The sequence below is a fragment of the Mus caroli genome, chromosome 7 (assembly GCF_900094665.2).
Source record: "Mus caroli chromosome 7, CAROLI_EIJ_v1.1, whole genome shotgun sequence".
NCBI classification, from domain to species: Eukaryota; Metazoa; Chordata; class Mammalia; order Rodentia; family Muridae; genus Mus; species Mus caroli.
In genome coordinates this window covers 51,851,907-51,871,837 of record NC_034576.1, presented here as the reverse complement: position 1 = coordinate 51,871,837, position 19,931 = coordinate 51,851,907, and positions in this window count along the sequence as shown.

Below are 19,931 nucleotides of genomic sequence, written 5' to 3'. Positions count from 1 at the left end.
GGTGGACCATGAGAGGAAGCCTGGTTAGGTTGAGCAGGGTTGGAAGTCCCAGGGGCCCAAAGGGACAGCAGGAGCTTCTCCTGTTCCTGACACCAGGCCCCCTATCACATAGCCACAGCTCCCCATAGGGAGAGTTTTACCATCAGCCAGGTAGGGGCATCGTGCCCAAGTCCCTCCACATGTAGATGAGGCATCCCTAAAATCTCAGACCAAGCCAATAGGAAGCACCTGCTGTCAGACCCCATGCCACCCCAAAACTGTAAATAAGATCCTATCCAGAAGGAATCAAAGGTATGTGAGAATTACTCTATTGCCTGAGAGCATGTGTCCTATAGAGCTGTAACACTTCCTGGGAAGAGAACTCTTTCTCTGCTTGAAGTTCCCTTGCACCTCACTCACTAGCTAGTGGTTGCACTTCTCCCTCCCTGCTCCTTTCCCCTTCGTTTGAAAGCTCCCACCGGGCCAGGTCAGAGACCTATATAGGTAGCATCTGGTGTATAGACTGGCAAATGTGTGCCGAGTTAGGAGCCCATGTGTGGTTTATATTGTATGTGCTAAATTAGCCAGAACCATGTATGTGTGTAATCATTGGTGTGTGTGGGTATGTGTGGTTGTATGTGCACTCATGCAAGTGTATATGCGTCTGTGTCTATCTGTGTATAGGAGAGACAGAGATCACTGGGAGGAGAATAACAGACACAAAGTATTCTGCTATGGGCATTAAATCTACCTTGACTGATGGAGCTATGGCAAGACTCCCGTTTCTACCTTATGATACATGATCATCACTGAGCATTGTTTGTGTACCCAGTTTCTCAGTCTAGGTGCTTCTCAAAGACACTGAAATATCCTCTCCTTGGGAGTGACCTTCCCAGATTCATAGCCCAGGTTAAGATGCTCCATTAAGCATACTAATAGCACCCTCTAATGCTTCCACTACGGCCTTGATAGAACATTAGGGCTTATTGCATTCACATTTAGAACATCTGTCTTTCTTACATACGGCCAGCAGTTTTGTGAGCACAGAACCTGACTTGTCTCAACATAGACTTATTCCCAACACACGAAACAGTACAGGGCCCACGGGAGCTGCTCACCCTTCAGTTGTTGAGTGCAAAAATAGATACCAGTCATTTTTTTGTTTATATCTCTGGCAGCTAGCACAATTCCCAGGTGCTCAAAACATTGATCTGCATTAAAGAATCCCATCTCTGGCTCTGCAGCTTGCAAATCACATTACTCCCACTTTGCCACTTTGGTTTCGGTTTAAACAAGACTATGGGCCAAGCAGGGCAGGGATCAGCACCTCCCCTATGGCCTTGGAGTTATGCACCTCAGTGGGACAATCATTTGTGTAAGAGCATCCAGCAAGACAATATCAAAGAGTTAAAACTGAGAATACTCAGTGATGAGGGCAGCGCCAGTTCCTACTTGTAGTGCTGGTATCACAGTTACCAGGGAGAGTTAAGTTCAGAACCCCTGAGTTAGCTCCACGTGCAGAGCCTTTCAAAACTGTATCCAGGTGCTGTCAGGGACTTCTCAAGCTCACAGCTGCTCTGGAGAATCAAAGTGGGACATAGGTCCCAGAGCTTCTCTCTAGGAAGGCCTACCACTCTGAGTTTCTATGTTCTAATCAGTCAAGTGGCAAGAGGAACAGCAACCACTTCACAGGAGACAAATTAAACCAACGTATGTTCTCTTAGCTCAGTGGTCCCCAAGCTTCCTAATTCTGGGACTCTTGAATACAGTTCCTCATGTTGTACTGACACCCCCCCCCCAGCCACCAACCATAAAATTATTTTTGTTGATACCTCATAACATAAGTTTGCTATTATTATGAATCATAACATAAGTATCTGTGTTTTCTTGTGCCTTCAGGTGACCCTTGTGAAAGGCTCTTTCAACTCCCAGAGGGGTTGTAACACACAGGACAAGAACCGCTGTCCTAGACCATGAGGATAGCTCTGACTGTATAGCATGTCATGGGCCCATGGCCTCCTGCTTGCCGGTCACTGAACCTATGCATTTCTATTCAGAATCTTTAAAGAGAGAGAAGCCACTTGGTAGTTATTTATTCAGTGGCTTACGGGTTCTCTAGTTACTTATCTATCTTGTCCATGCAGCTGTCTAGAGTGTCTTGTTTCTGCCAGGATCTTCAAGGGTTTTAAGTAGGAACAATCTACAGAAAAGAGAACCTACAGTACATGCAATTCCAAGCACTCAAAGTCATTTACCCCCAAGTCTAAATAAATCCAGGACCATTTATCAATGTTCTGGGCCACCAGAGAAAAATACCACAATGAGTGACTTGTGAATGGAGCTGTGGTCTTTGTAAAGCTCTAGGGCTGGAGCCCCCTTGCCATTTCTTCATGTCTGTGGTCACGATCAAACCTTGCGTGCTATGTGGGTATATCCTTTCAACTTCTGCTTCTTCCATGCCATTCACCCCATTTTCTGTCTCCGCACTGTTCTCCCCTTTTTGTAAAGGTAGCAGCCCCTGGTTTAGGTCCCATCCTTGCTCTATGCAAACCCTATTTCCAAGTACAGTCACATTCACAGGCGCCAGGACTTAAGATGTGAGCATCTGTTTTTAGAGGGCAGAGTTCAACCGGCAGCTGAAAGTGAGGGGAGGAAGTGAGATCTCTCCCAATTCCTGTCAGTCTGAGATGCTTGATGTTGGAGTAGTGAGAAATGAGCTTGAAATCAGTCTGAGATGAGAAGTACTTTCATGAGAATGAGGCCAAGACAGAATGTGATAAAGAAGGGCTTAGAGATTATCGTGATCTGAATATGCTTGGCTCAGGGAGTGGCACTATTAGGAGGTATGGCCTTGTTGGAGTAGGTGGGTCACTAAAGGGGTGGACTTTGAAACTCTCCTCCTAACCATGTGGGAGCCAGTCTCCTGCTTGCCTCCGGATCAAGAGGTAGAACTCTCAGCTCCTCCAGCCCATGCCTGCCCGGTCCCTGCCATGTGCCTTGATGATAATGGACTGAACCTCTGAACCTGTAAGCCAGCCCCAATTAAATGTTGTCCTTTATAAAAGTTGCCTTAGTCATGGTGTCTGTTCACAGCAATGGAAACCCTCACAAAGACAGATACTCAAGAGACAGCAAAGACCACTGGGATCCTGGAGGTAAAGGAAACAAAAATATCAGAAATTTGGGTGAAATGGATTCTCCTATCTTGGTCAAGTATAAACTGTGCGAGTCACAAGGATCCAGAGTCAGCTTCTCACACCATCTAGGAGAGTAGAAAAATAATTAATATTCAGAGGGAAGAGAGCAAGACCGAGATGGGAAGAACAAATGAGAGGGAGAGGGGAAAACAAAGACTGAGGGGGAGCTGGGACCTGGATGACCGTCACCTCTGCCCCACAGCACAGCACTCTGCAGTGTCCTTGCCTCACTGTATTATACCTGTCTGTCACTGCCTCCAGTCAGGAAAGCCCAGATCTCAATAAATAATTGCTGGTGGAAGGGGTAAAGCGTGGCAGAAACTCTACCCTAAAGACATGGTCGAGGAGGAAGAGTGGAGAAAGATATATACTCTAGAAGTTAACCCACAGATCCATTTTGAAGAGCTGCTTAGGTCCTTGTTCCTAAAAGTTGAGTTAGGAGAAGAATGGCTTACCTTCCCCCTTTGCTTCAGGAAGCTGCAGGCTTTGGGTGGAAGTTCATTGTACAGGTGCTAACACCGGTCATACGATGAGCTCAACTGTCTCGAAGCTTCATATAACATAACCATGAAGAGCTCACAGGGCTCGTCTGTCCTCAGGGTAGAACAGTTCAGAACAGAGAAAGATACTGTGTCACTGGGATGGCCTGAATGGAAGACACTAGAAGCCAGGCTTCCAGTTGTGATCAGAGCTGAGCCACTTCACAGACCCATAGAGTATCTTTTCCTGGGTCATCTTCCTTCTCCCTTAGAGATGCAGAAATTAAACCTGGTAAAGGAATTGTGCTGGGCAGAGGAAGAAGCATTGGGCAAGAATCCCAATGTCCTTCAAATATACACCAGCCATCACCGGCACAGGGCCTCGGACAAGACACTCAGTCTCTGATCTTAAATTTCCTTTCCTGCAAAATGAATCTGTGGATGAAGCATACCTGAGTGCATTTTGCAACATGGTACCACGAGAAATCTTCCTGTGTTGTTCATCTTATGGACCAGACAAGAAAAAGAAAAAAAAAAAAGAAAATTATCAGCTACAAGGCCAAGATAGTTTGGTCCCAGCCTCCAGCGAAGGACAAGCTGGAGTCCTGTGTCTGAAAGAGAGAAACACTTCCATGATGCTACTTTGGGCAGAATCTGGGGTGAGGAACCCATGAGGAGAGCGAAAAGAACAACTCTAGAAGCCTGAGCATTCTGTCCTGACTTCCTGCAGGTAGATCACTGTACTATGAGGAAGATATAAAAACTGGTGAAAACATTCCCAAATAAGCAGAATTATCCTAACTGTATAAAAATGAATTATTTTAAGCAATAAAGATGAAACTAAGAATTCTGTGAAGTCCTGGGTAGCTTAGAGCAGTTACAGATACATAGACGTTTACAAAAATCATCAGCACAAAATTGATCATTTTTTAACTAATGGGTAATTTTGATTTACAGGTTTATTTATTTGTTATCTATTTTATTTTGAGGAGTCAGTTTGCCAGCTGGGAATGACTCAGAATCATAAATCAGGCTTACAAGGATCTAAATTCAGGGAATGGAGTAAGCAGAACTCAGGAAGTAATGTAAGGGCAAATGTGATACCACAATGGGTAGTCCCTCCTATCAAGGCTATAAAGACTGAGGTTCTATCCCTGGGAAACACATGCTGGAGGGAAAGAACTGACTTCTGCAAGTTGCTCTCTGATTTTTCAAATGTCTGAAAGGGAGATGATCTGAGTTCAATTCCTAAATGTGGAAAAGGGGAAGCAGCTCCACAAAGTTGCACTGTGGCCTCTACATAGGCACTACAGCACCAAACACACACATTCGTGCACACACACACACACACACACACACACACACTCACACGCAATGCACACATACATGCTTAGTTGCTCACTAATAACAAATTTAAAGACATATGCTAGAGGTCCTCTACTCTTGTGTTCTGTGTGTCAGGGCTCTTTTACTCTGTCACATCCAGTAGAAGCTATCATTGTTATCTCCAGAACACCTATAGCAATGCATGTACACTCTACCATCCATCTTTTCAGTTACATCTAAACAGATCTTTATATCACTATTGGTTCTGTTTGTCTTCAAGGGGCTGTGAACATTTTCAGTGACGTTTCTCTTTTACAGTGAAGCCTACTGATAATTGAAAGAATGATGGCACCACCTCTTTCCAGTGTGCTGCCTTCCTGGTTAAACATCTTCAGTCGTCTCAGCCATCCTTCAGTTGTTATGGAGACGAAGTGATGGGGACTACTGATCTGGGAAACAGATGGAGCTAGCTCTTCACTGGACTCTTGCCCAGGAGCTGGGTCTCCTTAGCCAAGTCACAGGTCTGCTCCTATTTTGTGAGGGTTTCTAGAAGCCTAAATGAAAGAACCATATGGTATGGTACGATACTTGGGAATGAGTGCTTTGGGTGGTTGGTGGCGCCAGAATCATGATTGGATTAAGGATATGTTAGTTGAAATTACTTCCTTTTCAGGAGGCTTGTACATAAAAAAGGAATGGTATTGAAACTTCTGTGAATGAAACAAACAAACAAACAAACAAACAAAAAAAAAAACAAAACTTGGGCTCTGTGACCTGGCCAGGATGAACAACAGAAGTACTAGAGTCACAATGAGAAAATATGAGTCTTGGAGTCCAAAGGAGTCTGTGAAGTGAGGATGACAGAGCTTCCCACCTTCCAGGTGACTGGCATTGTAGGAACAAATTGTATGCTATCTGTGATTTGCAGAATGAACACTCCCCTTGTTCCCAGCTACCTTGGGCTTCCCCACATTCACGTTTACATGTTGTATTATAGACGCATGTGCACTCCACATTGTAGAAAGGAATACACATGTACTTGCGATTACTAACCTAGTATCACACATCATGACTGATTGGATTGTTCTGAATTAACCTTCTCCCAGTCCATGTGCCCCAGAAGGGAGTACAAGGTCGATCCCAGCAGAACTAAGTTGATTCAGACTTTTCAGAATTGCCTAAACATCAACAGAATGAGGAAAGGAGAAAGAGATGGTAACTGGAGAAACATAGACTTCACACGTTTCAGAAACATGGCTGATCGCCTGACTAGCTCTCAAATGATTGATTGCCTTAGCTCCCTGCCTCCCCCCTCAACATAACCTGTCACCTAGAGATTAGATGGAAGACAGTTTTCTAGGATGTGAATCTACTTGTTCTTGCATTGCTAACTTTCTGAATAAAGCATAAAAGATTCAATTTCTGACTCTGTTCGTTGGCATCTGAGTGACAGGCAGCAGTGAACTTGGGCACTCTAGTTACATGATCACAATTTGTCAATGTCTGTTTCTTCCCGTGGACAGTAAGTCACTGTGTTGGGGAAGTGTTGATTCTGTCTATCAGCGCTTCCTGTCCATGGAAACGGGCCTGCCCTTCATCCTGAGTGGTTTCAGGGCACTGCCATTCACATTCAGTACACGTCTGTTGTGAGCACTGGGCCGAGTCCATTGTCAGCCTGAATAATGATGATTCTTTAAGCCATTCAGACTCCTACCACTCGACTAACTCTCAAGGCTCTTGAACAGGCAAGTTTCTTTCTTTTGAATAATGAATTTTGAGAATACAAGCTCCGGACAAAATTGATTTAGCTAGTATATTTTGTGGGCCTAAATATTATTTTAGTTGTGGGAGGTCTCATCATGTCAACATATACCTCTTTAGATATTTTCAACTCAGCAACTTTAACAGAGGTAAATGGTTATGTGGTATGAAAGGGGCTGAGAGGAAAACCAAGACTGGGTTGATGTCAAGCTTTGTACTTGTGGGGTTGGGGGGTGGGGGAGGGAAGCTGTCACCCCTAAGACTGGGAGATGAAAGGCTGGAAGCCATGTTGGCAGATCTTGAGCCTCAGGAGAAAAAGCCTAGGTTGGACTTTCAGACACAGAGTTTTCCCAGAGGCACCAGGGCTGAGGCTGCAGAGAGCACTACAAACTGTGGGAGAACAGCTGAGGCTCTGAGGAGGTAGCGTCACATAAAGATGCTAGAAGTACCCAAAATGTCTGTTGTTCCCTACTTCTGTGGAAGGGAGGCTAGAGAAGTTCTCAGCTTTATTCTTGGAGAGAGCCTCTTCTCTCCTCCCTTATTCAAGTTCCACCAGAGCCATATTGGCAAAGACTCTTAGAAGGCTATTTAGTAAGAAAGTGTGGGGTTTGCCTGAATTTCTACAGTCTGAGCTGCCTCTAAACCTGAAATCAGGCAAAAGATCATCCAATGTGCAACATGCTAGGGCTTGATCTAGGGTCTGGGATAACAGTAGACAAGACTGTCTATATCTAAAACAGATATAAACCTGTTGTCTAGCAGTTGTGAGATGGACATTAAAAAGACAGCCCACATTCAAAGAAGTTAATGTGGCATTATGTAAGGGAGTGGTTTTTAACCTGTAGGTCACTACCACTTTGGGGTCACCTAAGATAATCAGAAAATACAGATTATGTTTCAGAACAGTAGCAAAATTACAGCAATGAAAATAATTTTGTGACTGGGGGTTACCACATCATGAGGGACCTTATTAAAGGGTCACAGCATAGGAAGGATGAGAACCACTGATACAAGGTATCATTTGATCTCACTTTCAAGAAACTGGACAGGAGATGGAGGTTACTTGTTTAAGAGTCAAACTGATTATTGGTTTGTTGCTTGGGCTGGACTATGGTGATTAATTGCTTAGTGAAATAGTAATCTATACATGGCTCTAAACTTATTTTTAAGATGTAGATAACATTTAAAACTAAGCTTTTTGCCATATGTGGTGTGGATAGGCTTCATCCAATCAGTTGAAGGATTTAAGAGCGAAGATTGAGCTTGCCCCTCCCAAACAGAACACATTTCTCTCTCTCCAGCTAGCAACATCGAAATTCTAACTTTTGGATTCAAGACGGTGATATCAGTTCTTACCCAGATCTCTTTCCAGCCTGCAACTTGTGTTCGGCTTTCAGATATGTCATTCCAAGACGACGTGAGCCAGTCCCTTAAAAACCTACCAACTATGGCCTCATGAACCAATGTATGTACCTCTATCAACTATCTACTTGTCTTTCATCTTCCTGTTTATCTTCTAATTGTGTATAGATTAATCACCTATCATCGACCCAGTCCTTCCTATTGAGTCTTTTTCCCTGGAGAGTCATGACTGTTCCAGAGCAGGAGGAGATGGGTTTCCAGCCTAAGTTATCCCCACATTAAAAAAAAAAAAAGCCATGGAGAGGGAGCTTGTCAGTGCAAACTATACTGTGAAGTCTGACAAAAGAGTGGTGTTCCTAGAGGTGGGTTCAGTCAGCCCTCAGCGGCCTTCTGCAGAAGGCAGTTGGTGCAAGTTACACACATATTTGTCCATTTGCACTCTCTCTCTCTCTCTCTCTCTCTCTCTCTCTCTCTCTGTATCCTCTCTCTTTCCCCCTCTCATGTTCATGTGTAGGTACCTATGTGTGGAGACAAGAGATCAATCCTGAATACTGTTTTTCAGCTGCCACCCACCTTCTCTTTTGAGACAGGGCCTCTTCATTGGCTTGGATCTCATGGATTAGACTGTGCTGGGTGGCAAGAGTCTCAGGCCCCAGTGATCCACCTGTCTCCAGCTCCTCAGCATTCAGGTTACAAGCATGAACAGCCATACTTGGCTTTTTTATGTAGGGTCTGGGCATTGGAAGGTCTTCCTGTTTACCCAGCAAGCACTGAGCCAACAGATCTATCTACCTAGCCTGCTCCCTATTGTTTTAAACTGTAGTATTTTCATTCCAGAAAGTTACAAATACTTCGGGGAGAAAATAAAACAAAAATAATATAGAATGCCTTCATTGTCTATTGACAAATTGGAAGGTTATTTCTTTATTAAGAAAACAAGCTTTGGGTCTTCCATTGTCCAATGTAAGGTTCTGGGCTGGTTAACTTGTCAAGTGATCTTTAAAAAGTATATGCTTACTTTAAAGTTTACTTCCTGGATATTTTAGAGATCTAGTCAAGGAAGTAGTTTACTTGGCTCCACCCACTTCTCCTATTTCCACCCCCATACTCCATCACTACCAGGAGAAGTGGCACTTCCTCTCCAGGTTACCTTTCTTCCCAGGAAGCCTCAGGTTTCTTATTTTCCCCTTTAGGGTTCTGGGTGCCTCTTTATTATTGAATTATTGCAATAATATTGCAAAGACTTCACTTTGAGATGAATAACCCCAGGGCCGAGAGAGTCTTCTTGGCAGGCTAGTAGTGTATTCGTTTGCTTCTCTGTTGGGATAAACACCATAAACATAAAGAAAATATAAGGAAAGGGTTCATTTTATTTTATAGCTTATGGTGGCCTGTCATGAAGAATTCCATGCAATACTGCGGTGTACTGGCTTGTTCTCCATGGCTCACTCTTTTATTCTCTCTCTCTCTCTCTCTCTCTCTCTCTCTCTCTCTCTCTCTCTCTCTCTCTCTCTCTTTGGAGACAGGGTTTCTCTATGTATCCCTGGTTGTCCTGGACTAGATTTGTAGACCAGGCTGAGCTTGAATTCACTGAGATCCTCCTGCCTCTGCTTCCTGAGTGCTGGGATTAAAGGCATGTGCTACCATGCCTGGTCAACTCATTTTTAAAAATACAACCTGGGGGCTGGAGAGATGACTCAGTGGTTAAGAGCACTGACTGCTTTTCCAGAGATCCTGAGTTTAATCCCCAGCAACCATGTGGTGGCTCACAACCGTCTGTAATGGGATCCGATGCCCTGAGGATTGTGACAGTTTACTCACATACATAAAAAAATAGACAAAATTAAAAGATAAAAACATGGTTACCTTTACCACCTAATAAAATACAACCCAAAACCACCTGACCAGTAATGGCACTTCTCACAGTGGCCTGGATTGACACCACCTGCAATGGGCTCTCTGACATTAATCATCACTAGAAAAAAATTCCTCAAAGTTTGACGACAGGCCCATTAGATAGAGGGATTTTTTTTTTCAGTTGAGCTTCCCTCTTTCCCAGATTATCCCAGTTTGTAATCAAGTTGACAAAGGCCATACCAGTACAACTAGACTTTCACTGGTAAACATAGAACCAATGATCATCCTTTTCTCTGTTTCGTCCTGACCTCGAGTCACTGCGGATATGTGCTCCTGTCCTACTTTGTCTGGTATTTGTGCGTGCCCAGTTCAGACACAGTTAAAAGCTCAACTGCCACTGGAGTTGTGAAAGTCAGGAGACAGTATCAACTTTCCTTCATAGAAATTCAGCATCAGTTTTCCTTACAAGAGGCTCAGAAAAGCCAGACTTAATACCTCTTCAAGTATAAAGTTTAGCCCATTGCAAATCTTACTTCTCCTGGACCACTGTGACCATCTCAGCACTTTCCCTGAATGCAGAAAATGGAATGTTCCATGGAGACAGGCAGACCCCAAAGCGGAGAATGGGAGGCTGAATGAAGTATGCAAAGCTGGCCTCCTAAATTCTTTTACAAGGTAAGTCACTTTTATATTTGAGATGAGGTGAGAGAGGCAGATGGAGGCTCGGGAGACAGAAATTAGAGAGGCGTGTTATTATAGGCTTCCTCCACAAGGAAGGATGAAGCCAGGGAGAGGAAAATTACCAGAACTGTTTGAGTAAATGAACGAATCAGTGAGTAACACGGGTGCTGATCATCCTTCACTGGCCATTTGCTGTGGAGACTGGATCCTGCATGCTGTAACCGTCATCATCGGCATGTCTCCAAGTAGGATAGCCTCAGCTAAATGCACTGTACTGCCTGGAATAGCTAAGGCGCCAGACTGAGAAAGTCACTGTTGTTTTCAGGTTAAAAAAAAAAAAAACAACCTGCAAAAGCAGCTGCTGATATATGTCATTCAGTTTCAAAAGTGGAACACTTATCTGTTTGCTGGATAATTTTTCTTTGCTCAGGCTGGAGGGGTTGGGCTTGTTGGGATGGTTAGAGAAGTTGTATGAAGTCTTGCCTCAAGTGAGTTTCCTGTAGAGGTTCCCTATGGAGACAACAGTGATTGGAGGTTATGTTAGGTCAGAGAAGATTTGCCTTGACTGAGGACTGTAGCTGTCCTGCTTCCTTCCCTGTGTTTAAGTGCCCCAACTCAAGAGGAACCTCATTTTCCATCAGTAATCCAGTAGTAAAACAGTAGGGCCAGGTGGAAAGAGGCCAGGATCTCATAAACACCAGCTATAGATTAACTTGACCCAGCAGGAGTTTCAGGAAGCTAGAGCTGGGGCACTGCCAGGCTCTGACGAGGAGTGTTGCCCATATACGTGATGTCGGGAAAGGCAGTGTGGCAGATCAAAAGGTAAAGACCAGGAGTCAGGCATTTATTTGTTTTTCATCTGAGGCAGGATAGTCTATGTAGCCTAGACTGGCCTTGGACAAGCTTGTGATCTGCCTGAGTGCCTGAGTTACAGGTGGGGGTCATCACTACAGGGTTTAACACAAACATTTTATTTCATGTTAGTTCATTATAGTCCATCTATCTAATGTAGGTCTTCTGAGAATTAGGCTCTTCACCGGTGAAGTCAGGTGAGCAATGTTAAACACCTTCCAAAATCTCTTCCACTACAAACCACCAGATCCCAGGCACCTCTACCCTTGTGGAATCTTCATTGAGTAAAATAATTTCTTTTGAAAAATATGGTTCCATACCCTCTGTGTCTTCCTGCAGCAGATATCGTACTCTGAGTGTGGTAGGTGAAGAATATTAATAAAGCACAGGGCACACTGACTTGAGATCTAATATTTGCACCGTGGTTTTCCATGATGGACATCTCCGAGATCCTGGTTATTAGCATCCCAGGCCTCTCCACGTCATATTCCACGATGTCTCCAGACACATGGCTCCAGGAATACCTCACTGTGAAGAATTCTGCTTCTCATAATGACTTTCTGCCCTAATTGTAACCAAAAGGCGAGGAGCTGATATTGGTTGGTTCATTGTCTCTATTTTGCTGGCCTTGGACTTTCTGCCTGTGGAATGATTTTACAGCACACCTAAGCTCCGCCTCACTTGCCAGCTTCTTCCCAGAGGAGAGAAGAAAACAATAATATGCAGCCCTGACACCTTCAGAAACAAATACAAAGTGTGTGCTATGGTGCAGAGACAAAGTCTTTCTCTTCAGAAAGTTCCATTAGCTTAACCTGCTGTCATTGTATCCATGAGCTGAAGGGAATGCTGAACAAAACACTGTACTGACAGGATATGGACCAAGTGGGTTAATCATTAATATAGGTAGAGTAATATGTCTATGGTATGTATTAATAAGCTCTATATTATATTTAATATATCTGCTTATAATAGAGACCTTTAAATTTTTATAATTTAATTTAATTTTTAAAAATTTATTTATTCAACTTACATCCAAGTATCAGACCTCCCTCTTCTCCCAGTATTTTCTCACACAGATCCCCTCTCCCCTCTGAGAAGGGAGAGTCCCCCTGGGTATCAGCCCCCCTCCTCATCAAGTCACTGCAGGACTGTGCACATCCTCTTCCATGTAGGACAGACAAGGTGGCCTGACCCAATTAGGGAAATGGAATCCACAGGTAGGCAACAGACTTAGGGACAACCCCTGCTCCATTGTTGGGGGACCCACATGAAGACCAAGCTGCACATCTGCTACATATGTTCAGGGAGCCTATGCCCAGCCCATTCTTACTCTTTAGTTGGTGATTCAGTCTCTAGAGCCCCCAAGAGTACAGGGTAGTGGACTCTTGTCTTCCTGTGGAGTCCCTCTCCTTTTTGGGTCTCTCGATCCTTCCCCCAACTCTACTATAAGACTTCATCTAATCTTTGGCTGTGGGTCTCTGCATCTGTATTCATTGGCTGTGGGGTGGAGCCCCTCAGAAGACAGTTATGCTAGGCTCTTGTCTGTAAGCATAACAGAATATCATTAATAGTGTTAGGGATTGCTTCTTGCCCATGGAATGGGTCTCTATTTGGACCAGTCGTTGGCTGGCCATTCCCTCCATCTCTGCTCTATCTTTGTCCCTGCACATCTCGTAGGCAGGACATATTTTGGGTCAAAGGTTTTGTGGGTGGACTACCATCCTTATCCCTCCACTGGGAGTCCTACCAGGCTTCAGGAAGTGGCCATTTCAGGATCCATAGCCCCTACTGCTAGGAGTCTCAACTAGAGTCACTTCTACAGACACCCTGAGGTCTCCTCTATCCAGGGCCAATAGGAACATTTCTTGTTGGCAATGGAACATGCATGAAAAATACATATTAGTGTTGTTCAATGTATATGCATATGTGTATAGGTTTGTTTGTATGTGTGTATATTTTTATTTGGAATGTTTGGAAGAGAAAGGAAATTAGCACTTAATGAGGGTATTAGTTTCCATAATTTCTGTAATAGTTACCACAAACTTGGTATATTATTTTTCTGTAACCAAGTATCTGATAAAAAAACCAACAAATGTCTGTCTGGGCTTACAGATTGAAGATATAGTCCACCATGGTGGGCAGGCATGGAAGCAGGAGCCTGAGGCATCTGGTCACATTCTATTCATAATGAGGAAATACAGATGAAGGTTTGCTCCTTTCTCCCTTTCTATACAGACATGGACCCCTGCCCTTGGGGATGGCACCACTCACATTAAGGGTAGGTCTGCTATCCTCAATTGAATGTCTCTGAAAATACCCTCACATATATGCCCAGGTACCTCTTAGGTGATTTCAAATCCAGTCAAGTTGACATGAAAATTAATCATCACAATTGATTAAATAAGTAACTAATTAAAAATTACAGAAGTTCATTCTCTTGGTCCTAGTGGGACATCAGCATCCTTGTGTCAAAATCAGGGTGTCAACAAGGCACAATCCTTCTGAAGGCTCTGAAAATCAGTTTTTCCAACGTTTCCTGTCCATTCTTTGGGGCTTGTGGACACACTGATCTTTGTTCTATTCCATTTATTCTTCTCCTGTGTGTGTAGAACCTCTTTGTCTTTTACAAGTATATCCATGACTACATTTATGGAGCACTCTCTATAATCCAGAGTAATATTCCAATATCAAGAGCCTCAGTTTAAATGCAGCTGCAGAAACACAGCTCCTTCCTTTACCATATAAGGTAATGCTCACAGATCCCAGGATCAGGACTAGAATTCCTGTCAGAGGTCACATTTTACTCCAGCATTTGCTCTGCCGGCCTGTAGCTCCTCTGTGAGCTTTCTGTGAGGAATGTGCAGTAATAAAAGGCCCTGGTTTGGACATCAGGGGGCCTGAGTCTTTAGGTCACCAGACTAATTTCCAGTACCCTCCCTTTTCTGTGCCTCTCAAAGATAATGGTAATTGATCACAATGTGATTTTATTTTATTTTGCCAAACCTCTGGTTTTGAACTCAGAACTCTCAACAGAGTCTTCTAGGAAGTCAGTGTGTATTGAAGCCTATTTGATTTTTGTTGTTGTTGTTGGTTTTTTTTTTTTTTTTTGAGACAGGGTTTCTCTGTGTAGCCCTGGCTGTCCTGGAACTCACTCTGTAGACCAGGTTGGCCTCGAACTCAGAGATCCGCCTGCCTCTGCCTCCCAAGTGCTGGGATTAAAGGCATGTGCCACCACTGCCCGACTTGAAGCCTATTTGATACCTCTGTTTTGAATGCTGTTTTCAATCATCTATAAAATCCCATGCATATCCACCTCTACATAGTATAAGTTTCAAAAATTGTAGTAAGTTGGGGAAACAGTTTCTGAGTGCTAAATGTGAGCAAACAGAGACTAAGCATTCAGTAATGATAGCTTAAAAATAACATCATCAAGTCTGGAGATCATGTGCTCATGTCTTGCCTGGCTCGCAGTAGCCATCTGGTATGTGTTAATTTGAAGTCAGACCTGTATGCTTGCCAGACATGCAGCCATCAGCAACTCTGTCAAGGGCTAGGAGCTGTGCACTCCACTAGGTAGTCTTCCTGAGTGTGACAGCAAGTGCTCTCTCATTCTAAACTCAAGCATCACTTTGTTTATCCTCTTCAAGGCTCCATGGGATAGACCCAAGGACAAGTCAATCTCTGTCTCTGCAGATGAATAACCAAAAACTCTTTCCCCAGTTTCCAAGTGTCTCGTTTTGTTTTCTTTCCTTCCTATCCCTCAACATTTTGGTGTCTTAAAATGGTTTCAATAGGGCTTGTTCTGAGATCCAGCTCCTAGCTTACTTCTATTGCAGACCAACTTGCTGTGTGATCCTGACATGCACTGATATGACAAAGCTTTCTCTGCTATAGAACAAGAAGTGTCTAGAACCCCTGTCCTTCCTGACTTCTAGGGATGTTGTCAAACACCATGAACACAGATTGTCACGTGTAAACTGTTTCAAACTTGGCCTCACAGTCTAGTTGAATGACCATGACAAAGTCATTGAAAGTTGCTGGTCCAGTTGCTGGTTTTTGTTTTGCTTGTTACATTAGAATGTTAATACCTAGGTTCTAAAATGGCTAGTGCAGGCAGGTCATATTGAATGCATAACACCTATCTAATGAAGTTCAGGCTTGTAAGAGCCGTTACTTTAAAGGGATTACCTTAACCAAAAGAGATTGTATGGATAAGCAGGAGGCACAAGTAGGCAGGGTAGGGAACTCGAATCATACAGGAAAGCCAAGAACAGGAGTGAACATGTGAAGTCTTGGCAGTTGGCTCAGGAAGTTACAGCATGAAGGTGAAGACCAGGTGGATTGTGTTGAGGCAATCCCAGTGATAATAGTTACCACCTAGGATCAAATTATTCTGTGTATTTGCATGCACAAATATTGGTCAAGTATTATTTCCCTTTTTAGACATGGCATAAGAAGACTAGAGAGGTCAAATGGCTTAACCAAGATCATGTAGAAGACAAAGGCTTTGAAACCAGGCTTGAGTGTTGTCCATGACCTCTGCTCTTAACTGCAAGGTTAAGGCATTTGTGGAAGCCCCTGCACTGTGCTGGCCACAGAGTAAGGTGTTTAATGTTGTGGGATTCTCTACTGCAAAAGCAGGAGGATCCTTGGGTCCACTACTGGGTAGGACCCAGCAGGAGATTGAAGGCCATTTCTTCAGGTTTCCAGACTGTCAGTGCTCAGGTGTTCCTGAGTTAGGAATGAAAAAGGATAGAAGAGATTGTGAGTTTGGACTTCTTGGAAATGATCTCTGATATAGCAGCCTCTGTAGACTGAAGTATGCATTGCCCCCTGCAGGTAAAGAAGTCTGTGGAGAAAGCTTCATCTGGAACGAGCTCTGCTTTCTCACTAATCCTCCATGTTCTACAGCCTTGTTTTAAATGATTCCTTCCACCCCTACCATGGATTTAACCACCATCCTGTCATTACAACATCTTCATATCAAGGATGCAATTCGTTTCCATTGCCTGTGTACCCAGTCCTGGCTACAAGCTGTGTTCCTATACCCAACCTCGTACAAATTCAAACTATGGGCAATGTGATTGGTAAGTATAAGGTAAGGCTAACTATTATAGGAAGGAGTCATTCTTAGAAGTTAGGCAGGACCTGGCTTATAACAGTAGAAGCCCAAGGTTGGAGCCTTTCTTGTTGTAGGACAACAGTCCCTCAGTGAGAGGCAGGCTAGATCATGCCTAGCTGCTATGCAAAGCAGAGAGATTAATGGCTACCAGAGGATGATGCTATTTTATAAAGGAAGATACTGAGGCTCAGAGACATTAAGTGGCCTGCCTGAAGGATGCACATCTGTAATGACAGAACCACCCATCATACCCAGGCCTTTGGTGTTGTCTTCCATGATCAACTCTACCATACTGTGCTGTGCAGTGGTCTGATTACACTTCTCATCATTTTCTGTCTATGATGGGTTTATCACCTTGGTACCACTGTTCAGCCCATTCTCTGTGTCTATGGAGGAGCCTTGCCTTACACTCTATGTCTTTCCCTCCTGGAGTTCTCAGGTTCACCAGGAGGCTGACTGAGGAGAGGAGTTGGGGCCAATAGGGGTATACAAATTGCTACACATCTTCCATGGAGCTCGTAATACACATCAAAAGACTTAATAACATAGGTGATCTGTAATGCAAAAATTCCAGGACTAGAATGTTATTCTGTGGAATACAGGCACAAGCAATACAGGTAACTACAAAACATAATAGATCTTGGAAGGGACCATGTAAAGACAGTACACTCATGAGATAGGATACACAGCAATGATGTCAGTTCACATTTATTATGTGGAAAGGAGTTACATGATAAACTGAAAAATAGAATGTGTCTATAGTATGATCCTGTCTTCTGTAAATAAACTACACCGGGGTATGAATGTGTTTATAGAGAATGTGTGCTCTCCTACTCAACTGCCAACCTCTCACTTAACTGACAGAACTAAAATGGTGAGTGAGTCCTCCCTTCCCCACATGGGAAGCCTCAGGCTGGCTGAGACTTCTAGGTGGAAGGCTCTGAGGCTTCGGATCCCCTCACATGCCTTTGCTCCTAGTGGACAGTTGTGTGCTCCACAGGAGTCACTTGTGTAATTATCTGCATGCCAGTTCACCTTTATTGTGATTTCACAATTAAATATCACATAAATAGAAAACCCCCAATGACACTTTAATCCATGAAGATGAGTAATCAAGAGAACGCAGAGGCTATTTTGTTGTAGATAAGGTAAGGTAACTATGAAGGGAACAGAGGCAGACCTGGAGAGCCCAGAGCATCATTTCAGAATGCTTCACAGACAGTTTTAGGTTCTCTCTCCTCTTGCTTTGGCATCTCATAGACAGCAGCATCCTTGATATCTATGAGAAAGGCAGTCAGACTCCCTTCAGTTGCCACTCAAACAGCAACATTGAAACGTTGGCATGCTGTTAACAGATTAAATATGCAAATACATTCTTATTATTTTTATTTTTTATTTCAACAAAATCCTTACTTTGTTAATGTTTTCAACTAATTCTTTACTTAGCTAACTTGACTACAGGACCTCAGCACAGTCAGATTCAGTGTAGGCCTAGGAAAAGCAAGACATGGATGTATCTAGAAGAAAACAGATGTCAGTTGCATCTTACATTTTTATATCTCTCTCTATTTTTTTTCTTTAAAGAATAAGGCTGTCAGTTACTTTAAGGAGCAGACAATACCCCCACTGAGGACAGGGCAAGTAGAAAGAATTCCATGGTGAAAGGAATGATATGTTTAGTTTCCAGGGTGCTCTGGGCAGACTCTGCCCATCTTTGCTGGTGACAGGCAGTGTTGGGATTACTTTGTAATGCATTTAAACTGTGATAATAAGCTTGACTCCTTAGTTCTGCCCTATCCTGAGGGCCAGGTGATGTCAACACTCAGACATCTCAGGACTCTTAATTACTATGGGAAGAGGATACCACTGTGATGGGCATTCCTCAGTAACAATATACCAAGGGAGCCATGAGTCAGTGGGGTCACAGCCGGGATAGACAGCGGAGAAGAACCGCTTAAGTGACTCAAATTATCCTCTTTTCTCATAGGTTTGCTAGGGTGTCAAAAAGTCATAGTCATTAAACACCCCACGAGCACATGCACACAGGCGCGCGCGCGCACACACACACACACACACACACAATTGATATTGTTTTCTTCCCTTGAAACATTTAAAGTAATACAATTCCCTTTTTTTAATTTAAAAATACTTATTAAAATAACTTTAAAAATTAAAAAAATAACTTCAGCTATAATCAGCCATTCTAAAATTTAATAAAAGTGCAGAAAAAATCCAAACAAAACTAAACAAATTGGAGGTAGGAAATGATTCGATGGGTAAAGTACTGGCATGAAAGTGTGAGGACCTGAGTTCAAATCCCCAGCACCCATAATAGTTGGGCATGAAAGTACGTGCCAGTAACCCCAATGCTGGGGAGGTGCAGAAAGAGGATCCCAGGGGCTTGCGGGATACCTAGTCTAACAAACTGGTGAGCTCCCAGTTCAGTGGGACACCCTATCTCAAAAATCAGATAGAGAAGCATAGCAGAAGACAGACAGTGTTAACCTTGACCACCCTACCACATGTGTGCACATGCATGTGCACATATACACCCAGAAGTGCACACATATGAACATACAGGTACACACTCCCCCTACCCCTACACAACTAAAAGAAAACTAGACCAACTATTCCAGTGCCTTTCCATGATACCCACTGCCTCAGTTCTTAGCCTGTCTGAGAAAAACAAAGCAAAACACAACACAACACAACACAACAAAACACAACAAAACAAAATCAAATCCTAATAAGGTTGAAGTCCTACCCTTGGAAGTAGGATTGCTAATTGCAAGGACGTTTTGGGGTTCTGGAATTTGGAGCAGCTCAAAAAGAAAAGGGAAAGGAGAGCTATGGGGGTATAATGCACTTGAAATGTTCTAGTGACATCATTATCTTTCTGAGGACAGAGACACGAGTTCAAATCCTATTTGCTTAACCTTTTTCAGGTAGGCCGTAACAGCAAAAAGGCTATAAGCATTTGCTTACCATGGTATTCCCAGGCACAGTGCTTTGTATAGACAAGGCAGTAAATAAGTTGAATAGATGAACAAACTAAAGGCACTAAGTACAAGGTAGATGATCACTGAGTACAAGGCTCCTTTATTTCGTCCTTCTCAGTCACTGTTTAACATACTATGCTGAAATAATTGTGTATTCACAGGAAGTTTCGAAAGCAATATAGGGAAGTCCCTTATACCTGTTGCCCAGCTACCTACAATGGTGATGTCACTTGTATTCACTTGTTTATGCCTTTTCACAATCAATACACAACTGCCCATCATCACAAAGGATCTCTCTGCTCATATTCTCACACCT